This window comes from Triticum aestivum, chromosome 4D (assembly GCF_018294505.1).
Source record: "Triticum aestivum cultivar Chinese Spring chromosome 4D, IWGSC CS RefSeq v2.1, whole genome shotgun sequence".
In the NCBI taxonomy this organism is placed as follows: domain Eukaryota; kingdom Viridiplantae; phylum Streptophyta; class Magnoliopsida; order Poales; family Poaceae; genus Triticum; species Triticum aestivum.
Window position 1 is genome coordinate 266,200,716 of NC_057805.1, and position 15,663 is coordinate 266,216,378.

The following is a 15,663-nucleotide window of genomic DNA, read 5'->3' on the forward strand; positions in this document are numbered from 1 at the left end:
AAGTTAGAAATAGGTGACTAGAATAAGAAGACTAGAACAAGAAGAGTAGAACAAGAAGAAGACTAGAACAAGAAGAGTATGTCATTTATGAGCTAACTTACGTGAAATGGATCATATATGAGCTAACTAAGTTGAAATGGGTCGTTTATGAGCTAGCTAAGATGAAATGGATCATTTATGGGCTAACTTAGTTGAAATGGGTCGTTTATGAGCTAACTAAGGTCAAATGGATCGTTTTTGAGGTAACTAAGGTGAAATGGATCGTTTTTTAGCTCACTTAGGTGAAATGGATCATTTATGAGCTAACTTAGTTGAAATGGATCATTTTTGAGCTAACTTAGGTGAAATGGATCATTTATGAGCTAATTTAGTTGAAATGGATCTTTTTGAGCTAACTTAGGTGAAATGGATCATTTAAGAGCTAATTTAGGTGAAATGGATCGTTTTTTAGCTAACTTGGTGAAATGGATCGTTTATGAGCTAAATTAGTTGAAATGGATCGTTTATGAGATAACCTAGGTAAGATGTGTCATTTTGGAGTTAACCTAGGTGAAATGGGTCATTTTAAAGCTAATGTAGGTAAAATGGATCATTTAGGAGCTAATCTAGGTAAAATGGGTCATTTTTGAGCTAACTTGGATGAACTGGATCATTTATAAGCTAACCTAGGTAAAATGGGTCATTTTAGAGCTAACTTAGGTAAAATGGATCGTTTATGAGCTAACTAAGCTAATTATGCAATTTTTGACATAAGTAAGCTAAGTACAGATCGTTTTAGAGCTAACTTAGGTAAAATGGATGGTTTTGGAGGTTAGTAAGCTTATTAAGTCATTTTGGAGGAGAAGAAGCTACGTCTAGGTCATTATGGTAAGCATTGGAGGAAATAAAGCTAAGTCTAGGTCTTTATGCATGTGTTAAGCAAAACAGTAGATAAACTTACCAAGATCCAGGAGGTGTAGGAGCGGGCTGGCTCGTGTCGGTAGCTGGAGAAGGATCGTGCAATGCTTGTCTGGAGTTACGCTGCACCAAAGATCATTTCCAATGTCTTGTTAGCATGATGACACTCAAATGTTAAGACTAGCAAGTAATGTCCATTCAAATTAAACTCACCGTGGTCCCAGGAGCAATCACTGGCATCAGCGGAGCGGTCTGACTGGTCTTCTCGCACACAGACTGCACATTTGGTTTTGACGACTCAGTCATACTAGTTAGTAATGAGACAAACACTACATGAATGTTTTGGCTAATCTGCAGAAGAAACATACCACAAGGAGCTCGTACATGGCCCTTGCCTGCATGTCATTCCGTGCCCTCTCCTGCTCCATCATCTTTGTCGTCCTCTCCTCCAACTCCCGCTGCCTCTCCGCCGCCTCCGCCAGAAGTTTCTCCGTTCTATCTCTCTCACTCTGTATAGCAGCCTGCAACACCACTCACATGACCATTTGTAATCATTGATGGAAGCGCACACAATGTAATGGAGAAAGATAACTGAGTACGTATCACTAACCTTGATGGCGAGTTGCACTGGCCGTTCACGAGGCCTTATCTCAGGAGCGGAGCTCGACTGGCGCGCCTTGATCTCCCGGAGAGTGCTAGGACAACGGATAAGTCCATCTCCAATGGCTATGGAGCCATGGGACCTCCCGCCACCAGATATCATCACCAGCTCTGGATCAATGGGACCCTGGCTTGGGTTAAAGTCCTCCCCTTTCCTCGCCTTCCCCTCATCTCTATATCTCACGAGCTTGTTGTGGGAGGAGATGTTGGTGAAGTTGTTTGCATCATCGAGGTCAGACTGAGAGAAAGCCTTGACTTTCTTGAAAGAGGCAGTGTGGGCCATGGCATACAGGTCGTACACCTCTGGCACCTTATCCACCTTATTGGGGCGTGCCTGAAAGAGAGAAACAATGTAAATTAGTAATTAAAGGGCTCAAGCTAGCATGATGAATGAATTGCATGGATCATGAAGCAAACCACATACCCAGTTGCGCCCGAACTGATATAAGTTGGAGCTGCCTTGATGGTGTGGCACACCTTCCATTTGGGCACGTTTGTCCTTGGCCTCGTTGTGGAGGGCTCGCCATTCTTTTGAGCACCACTCATCGACCAACACCTCCCAACAATCCATCCGGTCCGCACACCATCTCGGAGGCGCCTAAGTTAGCAAATAGAAACTTGAGCGCTGCGGCTAAGAATTACTAAATGAAGGAACTTAAGTAGAAGGCCTTAAGAATTACCTTCATGTACTGCTCCTTACTCAGGAACTTATCGCGGCACGCTGGCTTGGTCTTCTTGATACCACGCAAGGCGTAACTCGAACAGCCTGCACCCGAGCCTCGTGCCGTAAGTTCTGGAGTAGGCGCTTGCAGACGTTCTCGATAACATGTGCCGCGTCCTCCTCGCATCCCTCCTCACACCTGTAGAATGTCTGCAATCAAATGAGACAATATTGATTAGTACAATTAATAACTAGCTAGTTGAATATTTTTAAATGTGTAAAGGAGAAATTACCCAGAACTTTCTGATCACCATGTCTGCCCTCGTGTTGCACACGACACCGTCGATAATCTCATCCGGCGGGGCCGGGGCAGCCACGTAGTGCTCCCAGCTCAATCCAAGCTCTGGAAGCCGACCCTCACCAGGCAACGTGACAAACCCCGGGAAGTTTTGCCGGCAAAGAACTCCAAGGACGGAGTTGGGCCGGCGAACACTATGATGGTGGTCCCAACCCCTGCAGCATGACAAGGCCAACGCATTAGTTATTTGAAGAAACGTGAATGCAGAAGGTACAAAAATATTAAATGCACTTACGTACCTCTCCTCATCAGGGAAAATCAACCACCTCTGCTCGCGGGTCGCCGGCACGGACGGGAGCCGTGTAGCACCACGCTGGTAGACGGTGCCCCCTCCTCCTCAAGATCAGTCGGCTCCACGCCATCATCAGCATTGCCACTCGGCTCCTCGGGCTGATCCGTCCAGGGACCCCATCCGGACGTGTGCTCCTCCGGGGTCTCGTGGGCCGAAGGCCAGTCGACCCGAGGCTCGTGGGCCTAAGACCCGTGGACCGGAGGCTCGTGGACCGGAGTCCGTGTAGCATCCTCCTCGGACGAGTCCACCCTAGCAGTCACGTGCTCGGGTGAAACAGCTGGGGGTGGCGGCGAGGAAGGCGCTGTAGCAGTCACCCTACCTCCTCTCCCGCGACCACGTGCCCCACCTCCTCTCTTCCTACCTCGTCCCCTGTTGGGCACCGCAGTCGACGAAGAAGGGCCCAGCGGTGTGGCCATAATGTCCAGCAACGCTCGGCGGAGAGGTGCGTCTGGAATGGAAGACCTCAGACCACGCGCCGACGAAGAAGGGGCCTTGGCGCGCTCCCGACCAGCGCCCACCATCTTTCAACACCTGCCAGACAAACAGTAAACAAAATTAGTACAACATAAAAAAAGACTGACATGAATAATAATATGTGTATCACTTAAGTGTATCATCATCAAGTACAACATAAAAAAATTTAATACCTGACACTACTAATAATCTCGATCAGTATCATCAATAAATGCATAATCATCATCATCACTATAATCAATGACGGGCTCATAGGGTTCAGTGGCATCAACATGTGGAAGGCCACCTTGACGTAATCGGTCAAGCAATGACAGGTCATTCGCAGCAGTAACCTCTTCTTGTTCCGGCTCTTCTTGTTCCTCCTCTGGGGTGATGTCGGATTCACTGTCACTGTCTACTTCAATGTTTTGGGGTGAAGTATAGCGGTTCTTGAAACGCTTTTTGGAAAGACGTGTCTCTTGGAAGAATTCTCCTTCATATGTGTCTGGGTTAATGTGAGGTTCATAATCCTCTTCCTTTGGGGGAGATAGTCTAGCACGTGGCGGCACTTCATAAACGACATCCCAACCTTTCAGATTTGGATTAGTTTGGCAGGCCCACGGTAGATAGAATACTTGGGTCGCCTGTTGAGCCGTAATATAGACATCAGGAACATCTAAATGGGTGCTTTGGTTGATTTCAACTAGCCCTATATGTTCATGAGTCCTTCTAGTCTCCTTCGGCTGAAACCAATAACATTTGAAGACTACGACATTCGGTGGGTTTTCACCATAGAATAGAAGTTCATAAATTGCTTCAACTCTCCCATAATACTCGGTACCTCCTTCGCCGATAGCAGATACACAACAATTTGTAGACTTTCGGTCGGCCATAGATAGCTCTTTGCCATAGGTACGAAAGCGATACCCGTTGATGTCGTATTTGTCAAATGAACGGACCTTATAGTCAAAACCATTAGCGACTTGTCTCAATTCGGCGTCCATAGACTCTGAATTAGCCTACAAGTTTAATATGAAAGGATTGTTGCATTACGCACAAATTAGCGAATGAAACCGGGATAGCCGCCTACAAATTAGCCTACAAGTCTAATAGAAATTACCGTTTGTTTGAACCAAGAGATGAAACCGGGATAGCCGCCTCCTTGCTTTGCGAGAAGCTCATACTCTTCTACAGAATCCTTTTGGATCACCGCTCCATACGAGAATAAGGCGACGTATCAACTGTATGAAATATCCAGGAATAAGAGCAGTTCAAAGGAAATAGAAGTTGCGAAACTATGTACCGAGAACTTACTCGATGTACGGCCGCACTTCTATCAGGTTGTTGAAGATATACAACGAAATGGTCCGCCATTGTTCGTTATCCAAAGATACTAGATTTGAAACACTGGCTGGTGCGAGATTCCCTTTGAATAGGCTGAGGTTGGATCCACCCTTTTTAGGGTTGTCAGCATTGTACCGAGGCTTCGGATTATGCAAATGACGATTTTTGGCTTCGTAGTGTGCTGTCATGAAGTTTGCCGCCTCCTCAGTGATGAATGCCTCAGCCATCGATGCTTCAATTCTACGTTTATTTTTACATTTTTGTCGAAGCGTCTTCTGCATCCTCTCCGTTGGGTAGCACCAACGATTTTGCACGGGCCCCCCCAATCTTGCCTCGGTCGGGAGATGCAAAATCAAATGTTGCATTGGATTAAAGAAGCCCGGTGGAAATATCTTCTCTAACTTGCAGATCAACTCCGGCGCCAACTCTTCCATTTCTTCTAGCACGCCAGGCGATAGTTCTTTCGCACAAAGAACACGTAGAAATAGCTAAGTTCTGCCAGTACTAGCCATTCATCCTCAGGGATGAAGCCACATCACCGGCATTACCCGCTCAATCCATATGTGCTAATCATGACTCTTGAGACCAAATATCTTCAATTTATCAAGACTGGCTCCCCTATGTAGATTCGCTGCATACCCATCGGGGAACATCAACTGCATTTTCACCCACAAGATAATTTCCCTCATAGCTGGCCTTCCAAGATTGAACCATGCCTTTGGCTTCGTCCAGTTCTGCTTTCCTTTCGGTTCTTTCATGTTTTGTAACGGCCTATCACATAGCGCCTCCAGATCGACTCTAGCCTTAGTATTATCATTTGACTTCCCATCTATGCCGAACAATGTACCAAAAAGTGCCTCGGCGATATTCTTCTCAGTGTGCATCGCGTCGATGTTGTGTGGGCAAAGGAGGTCTTTGAAGTAAGGCAGATCCCATAAGCATGTTTTGTGAGTCCAGGCGTGCTTAGAATTATACCCCTTGAAGTACCCTGGACGCTCTGGATCTGGCTCGAGAGCGTTTAACTGATCCAGGGTCTGTTGGCCTGTCAATGCAGGTGGTGCAGAGTTTTTGACAACTCTACCTCTGATGAAGTTCTTGTCTTTCCTGAACTTATGGCGAGGATTCAGGAACTGTCTATGCATGTCGAAGCAAGAAAACTTGCGACCGGCCTGAAGCCAACGAAACTCAAGAGCTCCCTTGCATGTGGGGCACGGGAACCTTCCATGCACACACAGCCAACGAATAGCGCATACGCCGGCAAGTCATGCGTCGAGTACATGTACCAGAGACGCATTATGAAGTTCCGTTTGCTATAGGCGTCGTATGTCTTGAACCCATTATCCCAGGCTTCTTGCAATTCGTCCTTAAGCAGTTGCATGTACACATTCATATTTTTCCCTGGATAGTTGGGCCCTGGAATTATCAACGTCAGGAAAATGTTCTTTCTTTGCATAATCTGTCCGGGGGGGAGATTGAGTGGAAAGACAAATACGGGCCAACAACTGTATTGGGCTGCCGTCATACCAAACACACTGAACCCATCCGTGCTGATGCCGACTCGAGGATGCCTCGGATCTGCCGCTTTGTCACCATGTAATTCATCAAACTTTTTCCACGCAACACCATCCGATGTGTGTACAATCATCAGATTCCCATCTCCATCTAGTTCGGTTCTTTTGCCCGTTTTGTGCCATGTCATCTGTCTGGCCGTCTCTTCGACCATGAAAAGACGTTGAAGTCTTGGTACGATTGGCATATACCGAAGAACACTAACGGGGATTTTGGTCAGTGTCTTCTCACCCATACCGTTGTCTACCACAACATACCTAGAAGACTTGCAAATGGGACAATAGTTCAAGTCCGCATAGTCAAGCCTAAACAAGACACATCCTTTCTCACAGGCATGTATCTTATCATAGGGCATCTTCAGTGCACGGAGGATTTTGTCCGACTGGTACAGGTTTGCAGGCATTACATGGCCTTTGGGTAGAAAGCGTCCAAATACTGTCATCATTGCATCGTAGCATTCTCTGCCCAAGTTGAACTGAGCCTTCAGAGCCATTACTTGTGAGATGGCATCCAACTGACAAAGCTCAGTGTGCTCATGGAGCGGACGTTTTGAAGACTCCAACATTTCATTGAAGGCCTTTGCAGATTCCTCCATCTCCACGTCCGAATCCCGAGCATCATCGAAGTCTTGCACCATGTTTTCCATCCCGGTACCATGCTCGTCGGTGCGACGACGATCCACCTCAGCTCGGACACGTTGGGCAGACTCACCATGAAATGTCCACACCGTATAATCGGGCGTAAAACCACTCTTCTGCAGGTGTTTGCCCATTTCAGCCTCTGTCCTCTTTTCCCAATTGCCGCACCGTAAACAGGGGCACCGGTTTTTCCTCTGGCCATTTGCAAATGCGGCTCGCACAAACCCCTTGGTTTTTGTGAACCATTCAGTTCTCCATTTGTTCTGACTAGTGTGACCGGTGTACATCCACGCACGATCACTCATCTTGACTTTCAGAGCTACTAGACACACAACAAATATATATATATATAATTCACCATGTATATATTCATCAGTTGATCTACTTTGTCAATTTTATTACGTCCATGCAACCTACACTCTAATAGGTAATGATATGTCCTAATCCCACCCGAGTATGTTTAGATTGGGTTCATTTTCCCATGCTATGCTCCGGATCCTACGCAAAATTTCGGCAGCACCTCCCCGCTGTTCCCCTGATACACGTCTCTGCAATAAACAGAGAGGATGTGTACCCGGAGAACAACAGGGGAGGCACTGACGAAATTTATGCGTCGGATCCGGAGCAAAGCATATGGGAAAACGAACCCAATCTAAACATACTCGGGCTGTCCATGGATAGCGTTGGACAATTCAAAAGAATCAAGGTTATAAATATGCAAATGCATGCATATTTATAACTATGACGCTTTCGAACGGGAGACACATATTGGTTACGCATATTGATGATTCAAGACACATATATAGCTAGCTATCAAGTTTCATCGGAATAGATCAAATAATTAATGGGGGAGGAGGACATGTCATTTGTGCTCACCCACGAACGAAGGGGCAGAGCTCGTAAAACGCACGGCGAGCTCGTCGAACACCAAACCTCGCAGCGATGAAACAACTGCACATTTAAAACTACCCGATCAACACAATTATATATGATGTTTTTCAAAACAAAATCGAAAAATATATGACCTAACTAATAATTCACAAATATATGACCCCGTCGGCTTCTCGAAGGCCAAAGAACACCTTTTCAGGAGGTGTCGGGGGTCGGGGTGTCGTGTCGGTGTCGGGGTGCCGTGTCGGGGTCGGGGTCGGGGTCTCGGGGTCGGGGTGTCGGGTCGGGGTGCCGGGTCGGGGTCGGGGTGCCGTGTCGGTGTCGGGGTCGGGGTGTCGGGTCAGGCTCGGGGTCGGGGTCGGGGTCGGGGTCGGGGTCTCGGGGTCGGGGTGTCGGGTCGGGGTGCCGGGTCGGGGTCGGGGTGCCGTGTCGGTGTCTGGGTCGGGTTGTCGGGTCAGGCTCGGGGTCTCGGGGTCGGGGTCGGGGTCTCGGGGTCAGGGTGTCGGGGCGGGGTGCCGGGTCGGGGTCGGGGTCGGGGTGCCGTGTCGGTGTCAGGGTCGGGGTGTCGGGTCAGGCTCGGGGTCGGGGTCTCGGGGTCGGGGTGCCGGGTCGGGGTCGGGGTGCCGTGTCGGTGTCGTGGTCGGGGTGTCGGGTCAGGCTCGGGGTCGGGGTCTCGGGGTCGGGGTGTCGGGTCGGGGTGCCGGGTCGGGGTCGGGGGTGCCGTGTCGGTGTCGGGGTAAGGGTGGATGTGGTGTCAGGGTGTCGGTGTCGGGGTGTCGTGTCGGGGTCGGGGTGTCGTGTCGTGTCGGGGTGTCGTGTCGTGTCGTGTCGGGGTGTCGTGTCGGGGTCGGGGTGTCGTGTCGGGGTGTCGCGTCGGGGTGGGGGTGTCGGTCGTCGAGGTCGGGGTGTCGGTGGTCGGGGCGTCAGGTGTCGGGGTGTCGGTGGTCGGGGTCGGGGTGTCGGTGGTCGGGGTCGGGGTGTCGGTGGTCTTCTTCTTCTCCTCCTCTCCTCTAGCTTTCTCCTCCTCCTCCTCCTCCTCCTCCTCCTCCTCTCCTCTTTCTTCTTCTTCTTCTTCTTCTTCTTCTTCTTCTTCTTCTTCTTCTTTCTCCTCCTCCTCCTCCTCTTCTTCTTCTTCTTCTTCTTCTTCTTCTTCTCCTTTTTCCTCTTCTTAAACCTAGCACTAAGTAACCTAAAACAAAACTAAAAGTAATCTAAACTAAAAAAGAGTAAAAACAGAAAAAAAAAATCTAAAACTAAAAAACTAAACTAAAAGTAATATAAACTAAAAAACAGAAAAAACAGAAGAAAAAAAAGGAGAAGAGGGGTGGGGCTCACCTGCGGCAGGGGTCGGGCGCTCGCCGACGGAGGGGCGGCGGAGGGGCGCTCGCCGACGGAGGGGCGGCAGGGCGCCCGCCGACGGAGGGGCGGCGGGGTGGCGCTGGCCGGGCGGAGGGGTGGGGGGCGACGGGGTGGAGGGGGCGACGGGGCGGAGGGGTGGGGGGTGACGGGGTGGCGCCGGGCGGCGGGTGGGGGGCGACGGGGCGGAGGGGTGGGGGGCGGCAGGTGGCGGGGCGACGGGGCGGCGGCGGGCGGCGGGGGGCGGGGCGGCGGCGGGCGGCGGCGGCAGTGGGGTGGGATGTGGTGGCGGGGCGCATCAGGGAGGAGAGAGAGGGAGAGAACAGAGAGTAACGGGGGGGGGTACGGGCCGTTAGGTACTCTCCTCTTTGCCGTCCGCCAATCTTTGCCGTCCGCCTTTTTGCCTTTTTGCCGTCTGCTGGCAGATGGCAAAGTGGTGGGGCGTTAAGTTTTTTCCAAACGGGCGGGGGGTGGGGGCCACCTCTCTCTTTGCCGTCTGCCAGCGGACGGCAAAGCAGACGGCAAAGAGCTCGCAGATGGCAAAGAGCTTCTTTGTCGTCTGCCATTTCTTTGCCGTCTGCTTTTGGGTAGCTGATGGCAAAGAGCTTCTTTGCCGTCAGCTAGCAGACGACAAAGAGCTGGCAGATGGCAAATTAGCTGATTCCAGTAGTGTCCATTATTAATTTGGTTTACCTACCATAGATGACCCCTAAAAATGCGTGAAGACATTGGAGACAATGGTGGTCTGAGAAGATATTCACACTGAAGACTATGGCATGAGAAGACTTCGCGTGAAGACTATGGAATGCGAAGACATAGTTGTTTCGTAGTTTAGTTTTTTCTTTGTTGAGTCATAGGAACCACCATACTGTTAAGTGGGGTCCAAGTGAACAAAGTCAGAGTGACTGATGTGATGCTCAACCAAATCCTATGTCTTCGAGCGAAGACAATGAGAGAAAATCTTATCCAGAGCTGGATGAGCCAGCTTTACTTGTAGCCCAAGTCAAGCTGTCGCGTGTGTTTGAAATCTGACCATTGGACTCGTGTTAGTTCCTTAGTGACCCAGGGTCATTTTGGACAAATCAAGTCGGGTTGCCTCTTGGATATAAATAGCCCACCCCCTACACCATAAATTGGTGGCTACTCAGAGTTAGTGCACGGCTTTTGTCGTTTGAGAGCAACCCACCTCTGAAGCATTTGAGAGAGAGATCCTTGCGAGGACAAAGCCCAAAACACCTAGAGCCAAAGAGTGTTAGGCATCACCGAAGTCTTTCTGTCCGTGTGATCTGAAGACTTGTTACACTTGAGGACTGTGAATCCTCGAGCCGGTTAGGCGTCACATTCTGAGCATCCAAGAGCCATTGTGGATTGCCAGTGAACGAAGTCTATGAAGGTTTGGAAGTCTACCTTGAAGACTTACCAGAGTGATTGGGCTAGGACTGTGTGTTCCTAGCTCAAGGGGAATAAGGTGAAGACGCGGTCTTCTGAGTTGAATCTCAGCCTCCCTGACCAAACATACATATGTCACAACAACTGGAACTGGTCTACCAAATCCGTGTCCTCTCCAAGCAACTGGTTCTATCCTTCCCATCTCTTTACTTTACAGTTTGCCTTCGTGAAGTCAGTTCCTGAGATCTTGAACTGATTGGCTTCACTGTGTAAAGAATGTTTGCTGTTTGGCTTCATACTATCTTCCATCCTGATCCATACTACCTAGCTGTTGATAGTCTTCGTGCTTTCACTTCTTTGCTTAGTTGACTATGGCTTGTCTAGTGTAGTCTACCTTCCCCTACACATCAATAGGTTCATTTCTACTGTTTGTCTTCAAAACCCCCGTGTTTTGAGGACTTTCATAAAAATCGCCTATTCACCCCCCTTCTAGTTGATAACTAGCACTTTCATTCTCTCAAAAGAAGTGAGTGGGGGGAGTAGAACTTGCTGAGGTACTCGTACCTTCTCTCGAATGGGAAAGTAGTACATTAGAGAAAACTGTTCCTGTGATGCCTACACCAATTAGAGAGGAAGCTAATCATAATGATCATGAAACTTCAGATCAAGTTACTACAAAACCTCGTAGGTCGACCAGAACATGTACCGCACCAGAGTGGTATTGTAATCATGACCTGGAAGTCATATTGTTAGACAATCGTGAACCTATGAACTATGAAGAAGCTATGATGAGCCCAGATTCCGATAAATGGCTTGAGTCCATGAAATCTAAGGTAGGATCCATGTATGAGAACAAAGTATGGACTTTGGTGGATTTTCCTGATGATCGGCAAGCCATTAAGAATAAATGGATCTTCAAGAGGAAGCTGGACGTTGATGGTAATATCACTATCTACAAAGCTCGACTTGTTGAAAAGGTTTTCGACAGGTTCAAGGGGTTGACTATGATGATACTTTCTCACCTGTAGCGATGCTTAAGTCTATAAGAATTATGTTAGCAATTGCCGCATTTTATGATTATGAAATCTAGCAAATGGACATGAAAACTGTATTCCTAATGGATTTCTTAAAGAAGAGTTATATATGATGCAACCAGAAGGTTCTGTTGATCCAAAAGATGCTAACAAACTGTGCAAGCTCCAGCGATCCATTTATGGACTGGTGCAAGCATCTCTGAGTTGGAATATACGCTTTGATGATGTGATCAAAGCATATGGTTTTAGACAGACTTACGGAGAAGTCTGTATTTACAAGAAAGTGAGTGGGAGCTCTGTTGCATTCCTGATATTATATGTGGATGACATATTGCTGATTGGAAATGATATAGAATTTCTGGATAGCATAAAAGGATACATGAATAAGAATTTTTTGATGAAAGACCTCGATGAAGCTACTTATATATTGGGCATCGAGATCTATAGGGATAGATCAAGACACTTAATAGGACTTTCACAAAGTACATACCTTGCCAAAGTTCTGGAGAAGTTCAAAATGTCCCAGTCAAAGAAAGGGTTCTTGCTTGTGTTGCAAGGTCCGGAATTCAGACTCAAAGCCCGACCATGGCGGAAGATTGAGAGAAAATGAAAGTCATTCCATATGCCTCAGCCATAGGTTCTATTAAGTATGTCATGCTGTGTACCAGACCTGATGTGTGCCTTGCCATAAGTTTGGAAGGGAGGTACCAAAGTAATCCAGGAGTGGATCACTGGTTAGCGGTCAAGAATATCCTGATGTACCTGAAAAGGACCAAGGGTATGTTTCTCGTTTATGGAGGTGACGAAGATCCAGATGCTAGCTTCAACACAGATTCGGATGACTCTAAGCCACAAACCGGATACGTATTTATATGGAATGGTGGAGCTGTTAGTTGGTGCAGTTCCAAGCAGATCGTTGTGGCGGGATCTACGTGTGAAGCGGAGTACATAGCTAGTTCCGAAGCAGCGCATGAAGGAGTCTGGATGAAGGAGTTCATATCCGATCTAGGTGTAATACCCAGTGCATCGGGTCCAACACTGGTATCGTAAGGTGCTATACAAACAATTTTTAATCCCTTTCCGCGATGGCATTTGGAACCATCACCAAGTGAGTGACTGCGATAGGGGGTCCTTCCCACACGCCCTAGAAACTGTCGGGGATAGCCGAGCGGCTACTGACGATCGCCATAGAATAAACGTATCAGAAGCCGCCTCAGTCCCACACGTTACATCTCGACATTACATTTCTGATCTGAGAGACATCCCAAACGATTACGCCGCTATAGTCATGTGAAAAAGGCGGACATCAACATTTAATATACCGATATGTTTGCGTTAGGTACGTTATCGCACACAGTTCAAGAATGTAGAATGTGTGCTGTGCCTCTACTAATGCCAACGTGTCCATTTTCATAATTTTGTGCGATTGGTATTCCTATCACACATGCACACTGGTTAGAAACGTTTGCCGTATTACCATGAATCGCAAACGCATATGAGACGATACCGTCACTACAAAAAAAAGACAAATCCGTGACATTTTGGGTCGAACGAATTTTTTCCTGTCATGCTTATGACACTTCTATGACGATAATTGTGACAAAACCCGGTATCTAACTAATAGCTGAGTCCTCTCCGAACCGCCATAGATGTGGTGGGCTCCTACTTCTATGACAAAAAATCATGACAGAAAATGGGCTTTTGGTCCTGGGCAGGCCGGAGCGCAGCTGCATGACATTCTTTGGGACGTCCATGACGGAAAAAACTATGGTAGAAGCGTGGGCGAGGAAAATATCGGGGAGTTCCCGGTTACGGTGGGTGCTCGGGGGCCGAGCGATGCGCGTTTCTGTCGTACACGTACACGCGTGGGTGCGAGGAGTTGTACTCTAACTGAACCCGAGCGAGCCATTCGCCTACTGAACCCGAGCGATTGCACTGCAGGCTACGCGTTACTGAACCCGAGCGATCGATCAACCTGGCTGTTAACAGAACCGAATCGAGCGATTCCTTCACTACTGCTGCTAACTGAAGCCGATCGAACTTGCTGCCTCCTTCCCTTGATGAACAGTGAGTGTTGTCGGGGGGTTGGATGAATAGTTCCCAGTGGGGTTGGATGAAGAGGACCCCGTGGTGTTGCCGCTGGATGAACAGGACCCCGTGGTGTTGTCGTTGGATGAACAGGACCCCGATCGAGCCAGTTGGGGGTGGATGAACAGGACCCCGTGGATGGCTGGTTGAACAGTAAACGATGGAGGGCTGGATAAACAGTGGCCCATGGAGGGGTGGTTGAACAGGACCCTGTGGAGACGGTTGGTTGAACAGGACCCCGTGGAGCCGGTGGAGGAGCGGTGGAGACTGGATGAACAGGACGACGCAGTTTCTTCGTTCCAACCCAGCCATGTACATGAGCCCCTAGCCGTACGTATGTGCGAGTAGGCATTCAAGAGCCCCCCTGTATGTACGTACGTGGTCGTATTTACTTTCTTGCACCCTGGCTGTACGTACGTGTAAATGATATTAATGGGACTGCGTGACATGCTACATGCGCGCCTCTACTACGACACGTGCGTGCCTATACTACGACACGTGCCCTTCCTTACTCGGCCACGGTTCATTGCTGCAGCCTGCAGACAGACCGATCATATGTATGTACACGTTCGCGACCAGAATGACAACGCTACGTATGCTTCGACCAGGTGGGTGCCGACTATTAGGGAGGATAAGGAGTCACTTCCTTGCATGCGAAGATGTAGCTGGTGGGTCCCAGCAGTCAGGGGGGAAACATTTTTTCGTGAAATACGGTGGCCCGTCCGGTGGGTCCCTGCTGTCAAGTGGAGGAATCATTATTTTGCGCGTAATAAGGTTGCACTTCCTTGCTGCGGCCGTGGACCCAGCTGTCAACCTCTCCACATACAATACTCTCCCGATGGAAGTCGTTCCTTGACCACATTGACCATGCCGCGCCGAGAGCACCAAGGCAGTGGATGACGGTGAGGCCTAGGAAGGGGACGACGCGGAGCTGGGGAAGACGCGGCAGTGGATACCCACGCGGAGAGGAGTACGGGGATTCACTGGTTCGGCTGCGGTGTAAGGCTGCCGTCGCCGCAGAATAACAGGGGGTGTGGGTGAGTAGAGGGATGGCCTGGCCAGCGGTGGGAGTAGTAGGGGGCGGTGAGGCCTCCGCGGCAGCACAGCCGACCGCTGGAGGCAGGAGTAGGTGGCACGACCGGCGCTGGTTTGGGTGGCTAGAGCAAGAAGACCAGAGGTTGAAGAAGCACTACAATCGTTGGATGGACATCATACGGTCACTGGAGCTAGAATCGTTCATATTGACTAAGTTGACAAAGCCCTCCGTCCGCGTCAACTTAGTAGGCCCACAAGTCAGCCTCCCACTATGGTGGGTCCCAGCTAGCCGGGGGAGTTTTCATTTTTTTTCTGCGTAATAAGGAGGCACTTCCTTCCGTGCGAAGATATAGCTGGTGGGTCCGAGTTGTCAGCGGGGCGAATGTTTTTTTTTGCAAAATATAGAGGCCCTTCCGGTGGGTCCCAGCTGTCAAGTAGAGGAATCATTATTTTGAGCGTAAAAAGGAGGCATTTCCTTGTGTGCGGCCTAGGACCCAGCTGTCATCCCCTCCAGGTACAGTCCACTTCCGATGGATGTCGTTCGTTGACCACATTGACCACGCTGCACCGAGAGCACCAGGGCGGTGGACGACGGCAAGTCCTAGGAAGGGAACGACATGGAGCCAGGGAAGACTCGACGGTGGTTGCCCACGCTATCGGCATCCTGGGAACGGGGGTCCCCAGACTTGCCTGCCTGCGGACCACGACGTGGCTCCACCAGTGGCCCTGTACGGCCCATCTTCACTAGCAAACACCCAAGACCCTCGCGAGGGGCCAAACCTCGCGAGGCGGACGATGCAATACCTCCTCGGGGGTGGCCGCACCAGGCTGGCTCGCGAGGGGCAGAGAGATCAAGGAAAGGGACACCTCGCGAGGTTCCTGTGACACAAGCCATGACGACTGGAGCCAGGCGGGCGCCAGCGCGCACAGTGTCCTCGTTTCCTCTTTGGTGCTAAAGGGGGCAAGCGCAGGCGAGGAGTCCCGAGGCATCAAACAAA